The sequence below is a fragment of the Mustela putorius genome, unplaced genomic scaffold (assembly GCF_011764305.1).
Source record: "Mustela putorius furo isolate JIRA1106 unplaced genomic scaffold, ASM1176430v1.1 tig00003901_pilon_pilon_pilon, whole genome shotgun sequence".
NCBI lineage: Eukaryota > Metazoa > Chordata > Mammalia > Carnivora > Mustelidae > Mustela > Mustela putorius.
In genome coordinates, this window is record NW_025422049.1 from 7778358 (window position 1) to 7795471 (window position 17114).

At 43.2% G+C, this 17114-nt stretch overlaps 2 long non-coding RNA genes across 2 annotated transcripts; both read left to right on the forward strand.

Annotated features, from left to right (window-relative positions):
* Window positions 1-421: 421 nt before the first annotated feature.
* On the forward strand, window positions 422-8302 carry LOC106006765. Its single transcript, XR_001181037.2, has 4 exons — window positions 422-923; window positions 2500-2648; window positions 5541-5656; window positions 8245-8302. It is a non-coding gene; the product is annotated as an uncharacterized LOC106006765 (long non-coding RNA).
* A 70-nt stretch (window positions 8303-8372) lies between these two features.
* Window positions 8373-13646, forward strand: LOC106006763. Its single transcript, XR_001181034.2, has 3 exons — window positions 8373-8409; window positions 12015-12085; window positions 12278-13646. It is a non-coding gene; the product is annotated as an uncharacterized LOC106006763 (long non-coding RNA).
* The last annotated feature ends 3468 nt before the right edge of the window (window positions 13647-17114 follow it).

Here is a 17114-nt window from a genome sequence, read left to right on the forward strand (position 1 = left end):
ATTCGACTTCAGCCATTCCTATATATCATATATGTACATATATACACGTATATCTGCATATATTATGCATACATACATATATACACATATCCATGAAACACACTAAGTGCCCAATATTATAGAATATGTTACACACAGAGACTCACAGAAAGCACCTGAAACACAACGGAACTGACTGTGTTGTTGATATGGCCATTCTGTGAAATGTACCTTGTGGCCAGTCATCCTTCCCCTCATTTCAAGTGTAAGGCTAAGACAAGATCTGATCCGAACGAGACCCGCAGAGTCTCCTGCGGAACTGGAAGGACGGTCGCTCCGAGCCCATTGCAGCAGCGGCGGCTTATTTACACGGATACACCACCCGTTTCACATGGGCTGGACGCCACGTAGCCCCGGGGAAGTGTTTTGCCGACGTACCCGGAACGCTTTCCACGTTTTTCTCAGCTTCGGGCGGTTGCGCAGGTGGCTTCTGGGAGCCAAGGCAACAGAGATTTTCCCAGGCTCCTGAGCGTGTTCCCTACTTTGGTGGCAACGATGGTTCCAGTGTCCCGCTCTGCGGTCCGGAGACGGAGACGTCGGGATCCGAGGGGAAGCGTCGCGGTTGTTCGAGAAAGAGCGCAGAGCCGGGCAAATCCGCCCGTGCGCCGTGGGGCCGCAGCTCTCGCTCGCACTCTTGCTGGCTGCGCGGGCCCCGGAATGGCCAGCGCCGTCAGGGGAGTGGTCCCGACCGAGCATCCGAGGATCCCCCACACCAGCCCTGCAGATCCCGTTCGCTTTCTTGCTCTCCAGAGAGGCGGTCTGCACACACGCCCCCCCCTACCCCCCCGCCGCCAACTTCGCTTCTGCCTCCTGGTCCGCTCCCCGCGCCCCTCCGGGAGCGCCCATCCGCGCGGCCTGACCTCCGGGACGAGGAGAGGGAGGAGGTGAGTGAGACGGACGCACCTTCGCCCCGAGGAGCCCGCCTGCCTTCATCGTCCATCCCGCTAGCACTTGTCCCCCTTCTCCCTTCCTTGCGCCCATTTTCATCTTTTTCTTCAGTCTGCGCACCGCAGTCGCTTATTTGCCTCTTTCCAACCTTTAATGCTCGCTCATCCTTGGGCGCCCTCCTCCAGTGCCCCTGGTGTCCCATCACCTCCTTCCACCCCAACTCCGGTCCCCAGCATCGTAGCGGCGGTGAGCAGGGGTCGCAGATTTATGTGTAGCATTTATTCGCGTTATGTCTCATTCATGAGCATTATTCTCTACTGGACTGAGTTCGTGGGAATGAGGATTTTATTCATTACAGAATACACAGCGTCTAGCACTTAGTGAAGAGCTCAACCACGGTGGGTTGATTGAATGAGCAGATCGGTTTGAGATGATAACAGAATATGTAAACGGAAATTCTTTGTAGGTACTCGGGAAGGGTTGAGATTATGGTGATTTTTTTTAAGTACTTTCTATGCTCCAGCTGACAACCCCATGATCAAGGGCTGCATGCTTTACCCACTGAGCGAGCCAGGCGCCTGGAAACGGGTTTAAATTGTAAAGTTAGAAGAACCTCCAAGAATGTTCTCTAAAAGAACATTCCTTTAGAGTGATTGGGTGAATGTAGAAAAAGTGATGTGCTCTAATGGAGATGAGTCTACCTAGAAAGGTCTTGTTAAAAGGGGTCTCAATCTTGATCTTGAGAAATGAAGGGAGGGTGAGATTCAGTTTTCCTCTAATGTAAGTGAGTATTGGAGTGGAAAAGTAATTTAAGAAGAAGGAAAAGAGAACATTATGGTTATGTGAGTGTTCATTGAGTGTGTCATGTACTATACTAAGGGCCTTCCTTGAATGTATTAAAAAAATTAGGGGTGCCTGGGTGGCTCAGTGGGTTAAGCCGTTGTCTTCAGCTCAGGTCATGATCTCAGGGTCCTGGGATCGAGTCCCGCATCGGGCTCTCTGCTCAGCAGGGAGCCTGCTTCCCTATCTCTCTCTCTCTGCCTGCCTCTCCATCTACTTGTGATTTTTCTCTGTCAAATTAATAAATGAAATCTTTTAAAAAAATTAAAAATTTAAAAAACATTACAGGCATTGAGAGGTAGGTTGAAATTACAACAGCTGGGCGATGTCTTGATTCTTTTTCTTCCAGCAGTGGAGGTAATAAGGCATAGGAGGCTAGTCCCTGGATTCAGACTGCCCGAGTTTGAAGCCGTATTTTGCCACTTAATCCCTGTGTGGCCTTGAGTGTGGAGAGTTTCTCCAAGCTACTCCATGGTGCTGCTGCCTGGGCATCCATTTTGTTTGGCCAAGTGGCTTGCAGAGACCTTAAACTTAACACTAGCCACTCCCGACCCATGCAAGCACGTGCCCTAGATAGCAGCCCGAAGAGTCACAAGCAAATGTTAAGTTCCTGATAGGATTTCCCCAGTAGCCCTTGTGATCAACAGTCTCCCCTGCCTCCCAGTGCTTGTATGGTCCCTAAGATAAGGTCCCTGTGGGGCTTACCAAAACTGCACTTCTCTTTTGCTTTAGATTGACTGATCTCACCCTAAACTGGGAACTCGGAAGCACCACACCCGCAGACCCTAATGAAAGCGCATACCCCAGGCCCTGTCTCCATCTGTACTCTGCTTTGACCTCCTTGTGTGGCCTCTGGAGGCATTCCCTGTACTTCATGTCTTGTGAGTAATTAACTGCTCTATTTTAATTTCTCTTGTGGTCTGTTGTTGAACTTGGGCTCACCATCCAGCACCCTGTGCCCTACTTAACAAATGTTATTTGAATTCAGAGTCAAAACATCAGACAAATTACTTCACCTCTCTAGCTTCATTTATTCATCTATAGAAAGGGGATAAAAATAGTGCTGATATTTTTAGAGTTGTTGCAATGAGTTAGTACCTGGAACAGAATATACATTCCTGTTAGCTACTAGGGTTTCATGGCCGGGAGCAGAGAGAGTAAAAAGAGTTCTGAGTATACTGAAGACATACCTCTTCCAGTTCTATGTTTCATAAGGGTACTCTCAAATGTGTGTGCCAAACCAAATAGCTTCTTTTATTCATATACACACACACACACACACACACACACACACACACACAAAAGAAAAATCACAGCTTCATAGGTACAACTTTATATATAGATATATATAAAGATATGTGTATATCTTTATATATATACACATATCTTTATATATATGTGTGTGTATATATCTTTATATATGTGTGTGTGTATGTATATCTATATATCTATATCTATATATAAAGTTGCACCTATGAAGCTGTGATTTTTCTTTCTTTTTTTAAAAGATGTTATTTATTTATTTGAGAGAGCATGGTCCGGGGGTGGTACAGAAGGAGAGGGAGAAGTAGACTCTCTGCTGAGCTGGGAGCTCAACACAGAGCTTAATCCCAGGACCCCAAGATCATGACCCGAGCTGAAATCAGCCACTTAACCAACTGAGCCGCCTAAGCACCCCAACCAAATAGTTTCTAAAAGATGCAAGAACAGCTTGGGTGAGATTTGCATTTGGGCATGACTTATCTTACTAGTGCAGATGAAACCAGGTAGCAACAGGGACTATTTTAATGGTCTCCTATTCACCTTGTTGGTCAGGGAGGGCTTTCCCTCCTAGGTTATAGGGAGGCCGAACACAGGACACCTGACACTGGGCAGATGAGATCCGTATGCTGGCAGAGTACTAAGACCCACCACTCAGGGATAATCTGGAACTGTGCCTGTTCCCTATGATGAAGAGGGTTGTTTGGCTAGGGGACCTCACGTACAGAGGCAGAGTGGGGAGAGAAATTTGCAGTTAGGTCAGTGGAGGCCTCGCTACTGGTTTTCCGAGATGTCAAAGCAGTACATAGTAGTGGGCTTTAATTTTAAGCCTTACGCCACAAGAGCTGCCACAAGAGCTGCGTGCCTTTACAGGCTGGCAGGCATCACTGGCCCCTGTACTCCTCATGTATTCCAAGAACTGTTACTTGTATGTTTATTTTTAGATTGCTCCTCAAAGTCGGAGACCTTCTGAGTCCCACTCTGCATAGTTCTAATACCTTTTCTCCTGAAGAAAGAAAAAAAGAAAGAAAGAAAGATAAATTTATTCAAACAATGAAACAAAATACATTTATTTGTAAGGATTTTTTGAAAAACCAAATGGAGACACAAGCAGCTAAATTTTGGAGCATTATGCCCCCCTTTTTTCTTCTCAGTTTATGCATAACAATAAAAATTGAAACAGAAGGAATTACAAACAAAGAAAATTATTTTGGTGTCCTCCAAAGAGCTATAGACAATATACTTTTCCAAAAAGGAACTAAAGGGAAAGCATAGAGCGGGAACAGCCTTGAATCTCAATGAATATAACTTTCGTGACCTAGAACTTTTCTTTTCAGAACTCCCTTTATTGTTGTCTCCTTAAGTGCTTCATTTTTTTTTTAATTGTCTTTACTGATTCTTGGGTTTCTGAAAACTAAAGTGTTAACCAAATTGAAATAGACTTCTTCTTCCTCTCATAACTATGTATAAACAAATGAAGTTATTTCCAGGTGTAAAACTGTTTGTGTCACATATTGCAGAAGACAAAATAAGCAACTAGGAGCTATGTAATGTGTGAGGCAGAAGAAATGCACCTGACAGCTTCCCAGCTTGCATTTCTAGCCTGGTTGCTTGGGCTGACTGCAGTCTGTACCATTTGCACTATCAGAACATCAGATCCTAAGTGTTGAGTTTACATTTATGTCAAGTTTTTATTAATTTAAAGTTTAAAATGTAAAGGGAAAATAGAACTTAAAGGGACCTATCAGATTAGAGACATATATGCAAGCACCTTACAATCTAGCCACTGAGTTAACAATTTACATGCCAATATCTTCTAGGAGATTAGAGTGAGAGAGGATTGAAGATTTGGGAGCTCCTGAAGTATGAAGACTATTTCCAGAGAATCCTTGTTGTAGACTGAATTGTGTCCCCCCCCCCCGATTCAAATTTGAAGCCCTAATTTTCAAAGTGACTATATTTAGCAGTAAAGCCTTTAGGGGCACCTGGGTGGCTCAGTTGGTTAAGCATCTGCCTTCCGCTCAGGTCTTGATCCTGGGGTCCTGGGATTGAGGCCAGCATCAGCCTCCCTTCTCAGCTGGGAGTCTGCTTCTCCCTTTTTTACATGTGCGCACACTTGCTCTCTTTTTCTCTCTCTCATATCATATGAATAAATAACATCTTAAAAATGAATCTTTAAAAAAAGAATTAGGGGCACCTGGGTGGCTCAGTGGGTTAAAGCCTCTGCCTTCAGCTCAGGTCATGATCTCAGGGTCCTGGGTTGGAGCCCCACATCGGGCTCTCTGCTCAGCAGGGAGTCTGCTTCCTCCTCTCTCTCTCCCTGCTTCTCTGACTACTTGTGATCTCTCTGTCTCTATCAAATAAATAAATAAAGTCTTTAAAAAAAAGAATTAAAAGAGGTAATTCAGGTTAAATGAGGTCATAAGGCTGGAGCCTGAATTCAGTAGGACTGATATCCTTAGAACAGGAAGTGATACCAGATATCTACCCCCCACCTTCTTGTGTGTGCACAGAGGAAAGGCCATGTAAGGACACAGGGAAAAGTTGCCAATCTACAGGCCAAGAGAAGAGGTCTACCAGAATTCAGTTCTGATGGCACCTTGATCTTCATCTACTAACCTCCAGAATGGTGAGAAAATAAAGGCCACCCAGTATGTGATATTTTGTTATGATATTCTTTTACTTTACAAAATAGAAAAAAAATCATTTAAAAAAAAAACGTGGAACATATGTAAAATTAAAACATGTTGCCAGTGGATTTTAGCTAAATGTTTTCTTTAAATTATAATTCATGGGGTGCTAATTTCTTTTTCATAGAAGGGTTCAGTTTTAATGATACATATCTATTATTTTGAATTTCTCAGCTAACTCAGTAGCAGATTGCTTGTCATATTTTAGCATTACAAAGGGATTTCTTTTTTTTTTTTTTAAAGATTTTATTTATTTATTTGACAGACAGAGATCACAAGCAGGCAGAGAGGCAGGCAGAGAGAGAGGAGGAAGCAGGCTCCCTGCTGAGCAGAGAGCCCGACGCGGGACTCGATCCCGGGACCCTGAGATCATGACCTGAGCCGAAGGCAGCGGCTTAACCCACTGAGCCACCCAGGCGCTCCACAAAGGGATTTCTTAAAATGAATATACCAGTATGGCTTGGTTTAGTTAATTTTCCTAACATCAGTAGTCTCTGAAGGCTTAATGCTGCTGCTTTTTCCTTATTTCTTTCTTCCTTGGTGCTATTCATAAGCATTTTTTTATCCCCCCTCAGTGATCTTTATGTCTAACATGGGCTTCGAACTCACCACCCTGAGATCAAAAGTTGTGTGCTGTACTGACTGAGCCAGCCAGACCCCCTACCTCTCATCTATTTCTGGGTCTACTTTAGGTTGAGTTGAAACAATGTGCTTTGACAGAATTTGTAATTTGTGACAGGGTGATAAAGGATTATCAAAAACTTTTTTCTTTCTTTCTTTTTTTTAAAAGATGTATTTATTTATTTATTTGACAGAGAGGGAAATCACAAGTAGGCAGAGAGGCAGGCAGAGACAGGGAAGCAGGCTCCCTTCTGAGAAGAGAGCCCGATGTAGGCCTCCATCCCAGGACCCTGAGACCATGATCTGAGCTGAAGGCAAAGGCTTAACCCACTGAGCCACCCAGGCGCCCCAGAAACTTGTTCTTACAGGGCACCTGACCAGCTCAGCTGGTGGAGCATGCAACTCTTGATCTCAGGATTGTAAATTCAAGCCCCATGTTGGGCATAGAGCAAACTTAAAAATAAAATCTTCTAAAAACAAACTGGGGGCTCCTGGGTGGCTAAGTTGTTAAGCATCTGCCTTTGGCTCAGGCCATGATCCCAGGGTCCTGGCATTGAGCCCCACATCGGGCTTCCTGCTCAGTGGGGAGCCTGCTTCTCCCTCTCCCTCTGCCTGCCACTCTGCCTACTTGTGCTTTCTAGCTCTCTGTCAAATAAATAAATAAAATCTTTTAAAAAATAAAAATAACAAACCAGAAAACTTTTTCTTAAAAGAAATGATTTTAAGAACCTGAAATCAGGGGCGCCTGGGTGGCTCAGTGGGTTAAGCCGCTGCCTTCGGCTCAGGTCATGATCTCGGGGTCCTGGAATCGAGTCCCATATCGGGCTCTCTGCTCAGCAGGGAGCCTGCTTCCCCCTCTCTCTCTGCCTGCCTCTCTGCCTACTTGTGATCTCTCTCTGTCAAATACATAAATAAAATCTTTTAAAAAAAACCCTGAAATCATAGAATTTGAGTTGGAAGAAACCCTAAAAATAATGTTATAGGCAATACCTAAATTATTCCGGATATGATCTCCAGAGGAAAAGATTATATGATATGGAAATTCCCTTTTTAACTATTGTAGAATTTTAATAATACTCATTTTCAGAATTCTCTACAACAGAATGAAATCTCTTTTTCCTGTAGTGTGTTAGCTTCTTGCTCTGGGGAGAGAATGGTTGCTGCTCTACCCTATGTCCTTGCAATCATGAGGTCTTCCTTCAGTCTTCCCATCTCTAGTTTTTTCCATCTTATAGTTTCCTGTATTGGCCCTGTGGTTTCATTCTGAAAAGATAAATCACTTTTTTTTTTTCTTGAGCAGTGTAGGTCCACAGCAAAACTGAGCACAAAATACAGCAAAATCCCACATACTCCCTGCCCCAAACATGGACAGCCCCCTTAACTGTCAGCATCCTTCACCAGAGTGGTACTTCCGTTACAGTTGGCGAAACCTACACCAACACGTCATAATCACCCAAAGCCCATAGTTTACGTTAGGAATCGTTCTTGATATTATACATTCTGTGGGTTTGGAACAGCTGTATAATGACATGTACTCACCATTATACAATCATGCACAAGAGTCTGACTACCTTAAAAAGTTTTCTGCTCTGCCTATTCATCTCTCTCTACCCTCCAACCACTGACCTTTTTACTGTCTTCACAGTTTTGCCTTTAGTAGAATGCCGTATAGTTGGAACCATATAGTATGTAGGCTTTTCACATTGGCTTCTTTCACTTAGCAATATGCATTTACGATTCCTCCATGGATTTTTTGTTGTTGTTGTTGCTCAAGTATAATTAACATATTGTATTATGTTAGTTTTAGGTGTACCATATAATGACTCAGCAATTTTTCTTATCACTCATCTCAGTGGGTGTACTCTTTTTTTTTATTTTTAAAAGATTTTATTTATTTATTTGACAGAGAGAGACACAGCAAGACAGGGAACACAAGCAGGGGGAGTGGAAGTGGGAGAAGCAGGCTTCGTGCCGAGCAAGGAGCCAGATGCGGGACTCGATCCCAGGACCCCAGGATCGTGACCTGAGCTGAAGGCAGATGCGTAACAGACTGAGCCACCCAGGCGCCCTGGTGAGTGCACTCTTAATCCCCTTTATCTATTTCATCCACTCCCCTACCCACCTTCTCTATGGCAATTACAGTTTGTTTTCTGTATTTCTTTTTTAAGATTTTATTTTTAAGTAATCTCAACATCCAGTGTGGGGCCCAGACTTAAAGCCCCAAGGTCCAGAGTTGCATGCTGCACTAACTGAGCCAGCCAGGAGCCCCTGCTCTCTGTATTTAGGAGTCTGGTTTTTTGTCTGCCTCTTTTTTTCTTTGTTCACTCTGTTTAATTTCTTAAACTGCACATATGAGTGGAATCATATGGTATTTGTTTCTCTCTGACTTATTTCACTTAGCATTATACCCTCTAGGTCTGTCCATGTTGCAAATGGCAAGATTTCATTCTCTTTTATGTTTGAGTAATACTCCATAGTGTATGTGTACGTATATGTATGTGTGTGTGTATATACACATTATTACATGCACGACATCTTTATCCATTTGTCATTGGACACTTGGGCTGTTTCCATAGCTTGGCTATTGGAAATAATGCTGCAATAAACACAGGGGTGCACATATGTTTTCTAGTTAGTGTTTTTGTTTTCTCTGGATAAAAATGGTGGAATTACTGGGTCATTTGGTAATTCTATTTTAAATTTTTTTCTTTTAAGTAGGCTCCACTCAGTGCACTCATGACCCTGAGATCAAGACCTGACCTGAGACCAGGAGTCAGACACCAAACTGACTCAGCCACCGAGGTGCTCCTCTATTTTTAATTGTTTTATGAACCTCCATACTCTTTTCCATAGTGGCTGTACCAGTTTGCATTCCCACCAACAGAGCATTAGGGTTCTTTTTTCTCCATATCCTCACCTGAAGTTGTTATTTCTTGTGTTTTTATTCTAGCCATCTGACAGGTATAAAGTGATACCTCATTGTGGTTTTAATTTGCACTTCCTGATGATGAGTGATGTGGACATTTTTTCATGTGTCTGTTAACCATCTGGATGTCTTCTTTGGAAAAATAACTATTCAGGTCCTCTGCCCATTTTTTAATTGGATACTCATTTTTTTGGTGTTGAATTGCTTGAGTTCTTTTTTTTTTTAAGATTTTATTTTTAAGTAATCTCTATACCCAGTGTGGGACTTGAACTTAGAACCCCTAGATGAAAGGTCACATGCTCTACTGACTTAGCCAACCGGGCACCCCAAGTTCTGTGAGTTCTTTATATATTTTGGAATATTAACCCGTTATCAGATCATTTGCCAGTGTCAGAGAGGCTACTGCCTGTGTTATCTTCTAGGATTTTTATGGTGTCAGGTCTCACATTTAAGTCCTTTATCTATTTTGAGTTTATTTTTGTGGATGATGTAAGAAAGTGGTCTAGTTTCATTGTTTTGCATGTAGCCAATCAGTTTTCCCAACAGCATTTGTTGAGGTGATTGTCATTTCTCCATTGTATATTCTTGCCTACTTTGTCATAGATTAATTGACCATAAAAGTGTGGGTTTATGTCTGGACTCTCTACTCTATTCACCTGATCCATGTGTCTGTTTTTATGCCACTACCATACTATTTTGGTTACTATAGCTTTGTAGTAGATCTTGAAATCTGGGACTGTGATACCTCCAGCTTTGTTCTTTTTCAAGATTCCTTTGGCTGGTTGGAATTCTTTTGTGGTTCCCTACAAATTTTAGGATTATCTGTTCCAGTTCTGTGAGAAATGCTGTTGGTATTTTGCTAGGGGTTGCATTAAATCTATAGATTGCTTTAGGTTGAATGCTCTTTTTAACAGTATTTGTTCTTCCAATCCATGAGCATTTGTTTGTGTCATATTGTGTCATATTCAGTTTCTTCATCAATGTTTTATAGTTTTCAGAGTTCAGGTCTTTCACCTCCTTACTTAAGTTTATTCCTAGGAGGGGCGCCTGGGTGGCTCAGTTAAAGCCTCTGCCTTTGGCTCAGGTCATGATCCCAGGGTTCTGGGATTGAGCCCCATATCGGGCGCTCTGCTCAGCACGGAGCCTGCTTCCCTTCCTCTCTCTGCCTGCCTCTCTGCCTACTTGTGATCTCTGTCTGTCGTATAAATAAAAATTTTAAAAAAGTTTATTCCTAGGTATTTTATTATTTTTAGTGCAATTATAAATGGAATTGTTTTCTTAATTTCTCATTCTGCCACTTCATTATTACTGTGTAAATGCACTGGATTCCTGTTGTGTGAGTTCTTATTGAATTCATTTATTCATAAAAGGCAGATTTTCCTTGTGTACTGTGGTGTCTGATGCAATGCATCCTGAACAAACTAGCAATTCGCTAGTTTACTCTAATGACTAAACATGGTCTGGTGTGTGTGGTCTTTCTCATCTTCTTCTAGTATCTTTAAGGATGAATCCTAAGACTTGGAAGCTTGTAATAAAGGAATTTTCTTTTAACCCCAGGTGTCTCTGGATTGGTGACATACACATATTTGTCAACATTTCCAGTAGGTGGAGAGGCAGGTGTTTGAGTTCTGTTGTGTACAGCTTTGAACTAAGACTGGAGTTCCTTTCTGGGTGCCTCCTTCTGAAAGGTATAGCAGTTATTGGATAACTGGCTTTTTGTTCTTATGTCCTCTTTGGAATGTAACAATAAAAACATTTTTTTAAACCAAAAAAATGGAAAATAGGCACCCCTGTTAGTTGTTGTTTTAAAGTCTATTTTGTCTGGGGCCCCTGCTGGCTCAGTTGGTAGGATGTGCAACTCTTGATCTTGAGGTGATGAGTTCAGGCCCTATGTTGGGCATATAGATTACTCAAAATTTTTAAAAATTTTTTAAAATAAAGTCTATTTTGTCTGATATAAGTATTGTTACCTCAGCTTTCTTTCCACCTCCATTTCCACAGTAAATCTTTTTCCATCCCTTCACTTTCAGTGTGCATGCCATTAGGTCTGAAGTGAGTATCTTGTAGGCAGCATTGAAAATATCAATCTTACAGGGCTCCTGGGTAGCTCAGTTGGTTAAGTGTCCGACTCTTGATTTTGACTCAGGTCATGATCTCGGGGTTTAGGATCAAGCCCTGCATTGTGCTCTGCATTAGGCAGAAAATCTGCTTGGGATTCTCTCTCTCTCTCTCTGCCCCTTCCCCCCTTCTCTCTGTGTCTCAAATAATAAACTAAGTCTTTTTTAAAAAGATTTATTTATTTATTTGACAGACAGAGATCAAAAGTAGGCAGAGAGGCAGGCACGGGGTTGGGGGGGGCACAGGCTCCCTGCTGAGCAGAGAGCCTGACAGGGGACTTGATCCCAAGACCCTGAGATTATGACCTGAGCTGAAAGTAGAGGCTTAACCCACTGAGCCACCCAGGTGCCCCAATAAACTAAGTCTTAAAAGAAAATATAAATCTTACATGTTGCTTTCAGTTTGAATAGTGTTTTGTAAATGCTAAAGCATGCAAATGTAAATGATTATTATGTTATTTTGAAGGTGGTACACTCTTGAACTGTACCTTTACAAAGTTATTCCAGTGTTTGCTTTTAATGTTCTTGGACAACCGGGGTCATTACTGAAATTTTTTGATTCTGTATTTTTATACTCCGTGATTCACGGTTTATCAGTTTTCTGATTCTTACAACCGTCTTCTTCAAATTCAGCTCTGATGAACACACACCAGTGGAGGACGATGAGCCGAAGAAAAGCACCAGTTCAGCTTCTACTTCAGAAGGTACTTTTTAAACTACTACAGAGCTGCTGTATTGAGAAGTTGAAAAAAATGTTTATAAATAGTCCAACAGTAGACTTTGCTTTTACAAATCAAGTTGCCTGTCATCTGTTCTTTTTCAGTATTTCAGATACAGTAAAATTGATAATCGTAATACTTGCCTAGAAGTTAATTTTGTATTTGTACTTCATGTAGAAGAAAAGAAGAAGAAGTCTAATCGTTCAAAAGAGAGGTCCAAGAAAAAGAGAAAGAAGAAATCCTCTAAAAGAAAACACAAGAAGTACTCTGATGACAGCGACAGTGACTCGGACTCTGACTCAGACTCCAGTGGTAAGAAGGCCGGCATCGCTCTGCAAGCCTGGCTTCAAAACTCGTTTTACTTCGTAGAACTGATTTCAGAGGAAGGTTAAGGACAGTAGCCGAGAGGTGCTGAGCGCTGGCCGTCTCGGTGCCAGGAGCCCCGCTAAGCGCTGGGTGTTCTCAGTGCTGTTCAGTCCACACGTGGCTCCAGACTACGTCTTAGAGATGGGGAAACAGGGCGCAGAGCCGGTTGTGACACTGCACTCAGGCTCACACAGCTGAGATCCAGACCCGAGCGCTGTGACCCCAGATGGGTGTTGTCCAGCCGTACGGGGCACGTCGTGGCGGCAAACCGAACCGAGGTCAGGCCGGGAGACGTGCGGCAGCAGAGCCAGCCCCATGGGGCTGCTTCAGGCCTGGGGAGCAGCTCTCTTGTGTCGTCCTCACACTCAGCGGGCACCTCTGTGCCATTTTCCAAAAGTGACACCGCAGAGGACCCCATGCTGGCTGGCAGCTGATTTATGGAGGACACCCCTCCCCCCAGTGGCGTGGTGCCTCACAGAAAGCCACCTTTTGTGCCTTCTCCTGGCTGATGATTGACAGGATGATTGACCCCCTGCCTCTGGGGACATTGCATAAAGGTGTCTTTTCCCCTCATGTCACTGGGGTTTCCTGGCTCCTGTTGTTGCTTTTCTTCCTCACTGCTGGAAGAGTAAACTACCTTTTTTTTAAAATAAAGATTTATTTATTTTGGAGAGCGTGTGCAGGTGTGCAGGTGGGAGGGAGGGGCAGACGGAGAGAATCTGGAGCTGACCTCCCCACTGACCATGGAGCCTGACAACAGGGCTGGATCCCGCAGCCCATGAAATCGTGACCTGAGCTGAAATGAAGAGGCAGCCGCTTAGCTGACGGGGCCACCCAGGTGCCCCTGATGAACTTTCTGAGAGCACAGATGTGAGCACATCTGTCCCCTACTTAAAAGTCCTTCGGCAGCTCTCTGTCGTGTTCAGGGTGAAGTTCGGACCCTGACTGATCCCTCTCTGATCGCACATGCCCTCTCTCTCTTGCAGCATCCTCTTAGCCCGAGAACGACTGTCTCCTCAGTCTTCCATGTTCTTTCTCTTGCTTCTGTGACTTGATACAGAGTCCATCTGCCTGCAGCGCCAGTCTCTCCCTGCATACGGCTTGGCTTACTCTCTTCAACAGTGGGCATGCAGTACTTTGGTAACAAAACTGATTTTGTTTTATTTTTACTTTTTGAAAAAATTTTATTTATTTATTTGACTGAGAGAGCATGCAAACAGGGGGAGCAGCAGGCAGAGGGAGAAGCAGGCTCCTCGCTGAGCAGGGGGCCCAACATGGAGCTCAATTCCAGAACTCTGGGATCAGGACCTGAGCCAAAGGCTGACACTTAACAAACTGAGCCACCCAGGTGCCCCAAAAGAAATGATTTTTTTTTAAGATTTTAGTTATTTGACAGAGAGAGTGAGTGAGCATGAGCAGGGGGAGCAGCAGGCAGAGGCAGAGGGAGAAGCAGGCTCCCAACTAAGTAGGGGAACCCGATGTAGGGCTCAATCCCAGGACCCCAGGATCATGACCTGAGCTGAAGGCAGACACTTAACTGACCGACTGAGTCACCTAGGTGCCCTAGTAAGATTGATTTGTAAAAGAACTAGCTTAACAGTTACCATTCCTGAAGCACCCTTCCCAAGCAAGCTGGCCTGATTATGAGACTTCTCTGTACGCCTAGAGTACCCCCATGCTTCCCTGTATCACTCCAGATTCCGATTATTTCTTTACCTCTGTCTCCTCTATTAGACTGAGTGTCCCTGACCCCAAACACATAAGGTATTTTTCTTTTCATTATGAAAATACTCGGGAAAGCAAAGGGGATAGTATAAGTAATACCATATACTTACCACTCGGGTTAGACATTTGTTAGCATTTTGACATAGTTGTTTCAAATATGAGTTTTTTGCTAAGGTAGCCAAAGTAAATTATAAATATACATTGATGCTAAATATCTCTATATGCAGGTCTTTAAAAAAAAAAAAGACATCTTCCTACTTAACTACAATACCATTATCTCACCCAGTAGATTAGCCCTGGGTGTTCTGGGCCACAGGGACACCAGAATAACCCATCTCCATTTGGGTTCCAGGACACAAATGACATTATAGGGTCCATCTGAGATTATGATGACAGCATGACCCACGGCGATGGGAGTCGTATTTCTGAGAATTAAGACTTTCTGATGTCTCCAACACTTGGCCCTCCTATTCTTAAACTAAACCTTCAGTTAGAAAAGAGGGATTTGTTTGGTATATTGAATAGTTAATGTCTTAATAGAAAAACACAGCATACCAATTTATATGCTATTGAGATTTTAAACCACAATGGAGGAGAAGCTTTTTCATTGTTGCTGAAATATCTTAGGAAAGTTCATACTGCACTCCCTCCATTCAGCTCACCCTTAGTGAGCGTGAACTATGTGCCAAGCTCTGGTCTAGGCCTATTGCTTTGTTTTTATTCTCCCACTTTTAATGTTCTTTTTTTTTAAAAGGTTTTATTTATTCATTTGACAGAGAGAGAGAGAGAGGGAACACAAGCAGGGGGAGTGGGAGAATGAGATGTTCCCTTTTGAACATCTCATTAAGGATGAGATGTTTTCCTATCTTAGGTTTCCTATATTAGGAAAAGATGTTTCCCTATCTTTTTAAAATTTAAATTCAATTTAATTAACATACAGTGTATTGCTAGTTTCAGAGGTAGGTTTAGTGACTCATGACTTACACGCAACGCCCAGTGCTCGTTCCATCAAGTGTCCTTACTGCCCCTCACCCAGTTACCCCGTCGCACTCCATCTCCCCTGCCGGCAGCCCTCAGTTTATTCTGTGGTTAAGAGTCTCTTGTGATCTGTCTCCCTCTCTGTACTCCTATACTTATTTTTATTTTTCCTTCCCTTCCCCAATGTTCATCTGTTTTGCTCTTTAAATTACACATAAGAGTGAAATCATATGGTATTTGTCTTTTTCTGATTGACTTATTTTAATTAGCATAATACCTTCTAGTTTCATCCATGTCACTTGAAATGGCAAGATTTCATTCTTCTTGCTGGTTGAAGTCATACTCTGTTGTATGTGTATGCCACATTTTCTTTCTCCATTCGTCAGTGGACATCTGGGCTCTTTTCGTATTGTGGCTATTATGGACATTGCTGCTATAAACATTGGGGTGCAGGTGCCCCTTCGGATCACTGCATTTGTATTTTTGGGGAAAATACCCAGTAGTGCGATTGCTGAATTGTAATGTAGCTCTATTTTTAACTTTGTGAGGAGCCTCCATGCTGTTTTCCAGAGAGGCTGCACCAGCTTGCATTCCCACCAACAGTGTAGGAGGGTTCCCCTCTCTCCACATCCTCTCCAACATCTGTCGTTTCCTGACTTGTTAATTTTAGCCATTCTGACTAGTGTGAGGTGGTATCTCATTGTGGGTTTGATTTGTATTTCCCTGATGCCAAATGATGTTGAGCATTTTTCCATGTGTCTGTTGGTCATTTGGATGTCTTCTGCCCATTTCTTTTTTTTTAAGGATTTTATTTGTTTATTTGACAGAGATCACAAGTAGGCAGAGAGGCAGGCAGAGAGAGAGGGGGGAAGCAGGCTCCCTGCCGAGCAGAGAGCCCGACTCGGGGCTCTATCCCAGGAACCCGAGATCATGACCTGAGCCGAAGGCCGAGGCTTTAACCCACGGAGCCACCCAGGCATCCCTGCCCATTTCTTGATGGGATTCTTTATTCTTTGGGTGTTGAGTTTGATATGTTCTTTATAGATTTTGGGTACTAGCCCTTTATCTGATAAGGCATTTGTCAATATCTTCTACCATCCTGTAGGTTGCCTTTTAGTTTTGTTGACTGTTTCCTTTGCTGTGCAGAATCTTTTTTTTAAAGATTTTTATTTATTTATTTGACAGATGGATATCACAAGTAGGCAGAGAAGCAGGCAGAGAGAGAGGACGAAGCAGGCTCCCCACTGAGCAGAGAGCCCGATGCCGGGCCTGATCCCAGGACCCTGGGATCATGACCTGAGCCGAAGGCAGAGGCTTTAATGCACTGAGCCACCCAAGCGCCCCCAGAATCTTTTTATCTTGATGAAGTCCCAGTAGTCATTTTTGCTTTTGTTTCTCTTGCCTTTGGAGACAATGTCAAGCAAGAAGTTGCTGTGGCTGAGATCGAAGAGGTTGCTGCCTGTGTTCTCCTCAGGGGTTTTGTGGATTCCTGTCTCACATTTAGGTCTTTCATCCATTTTGAGTCTATTTTTGTGTGTGGCATAAGGAAATGGTCCACTTTCATTCTTCGGCATGTGGCTGTCCAATTTTCCCAGCACCATTTGTTGAAGAGGCTGTCTTTTTTCCGTCGGACATTCTTCCCTGCTTTGTCAAAGATCAGTTGACCAAAGAGTTCAGGGTCCATTCCTGGGTTCTCTGTTCTGTTCCATCGATCTGTGTGTCTGCTTTGTGCCCGTACCGTGAGATCTTGATGATTACAGATTTGTAATAGAGCTTGAACTCCGGAATTGTGATGCCTCCGGCTTTGGTTTTCTTTCTGAACATTCCTCTGGCTATTCAGGGTCTTTCTGGTTCCATACAGATTTAAGGATTGCTTGTTCCAGCTCTGAAAAATGCTGATGGTATTTTGATAGGGATTGTGTTTAATGTGTACATTGCTTTGGGT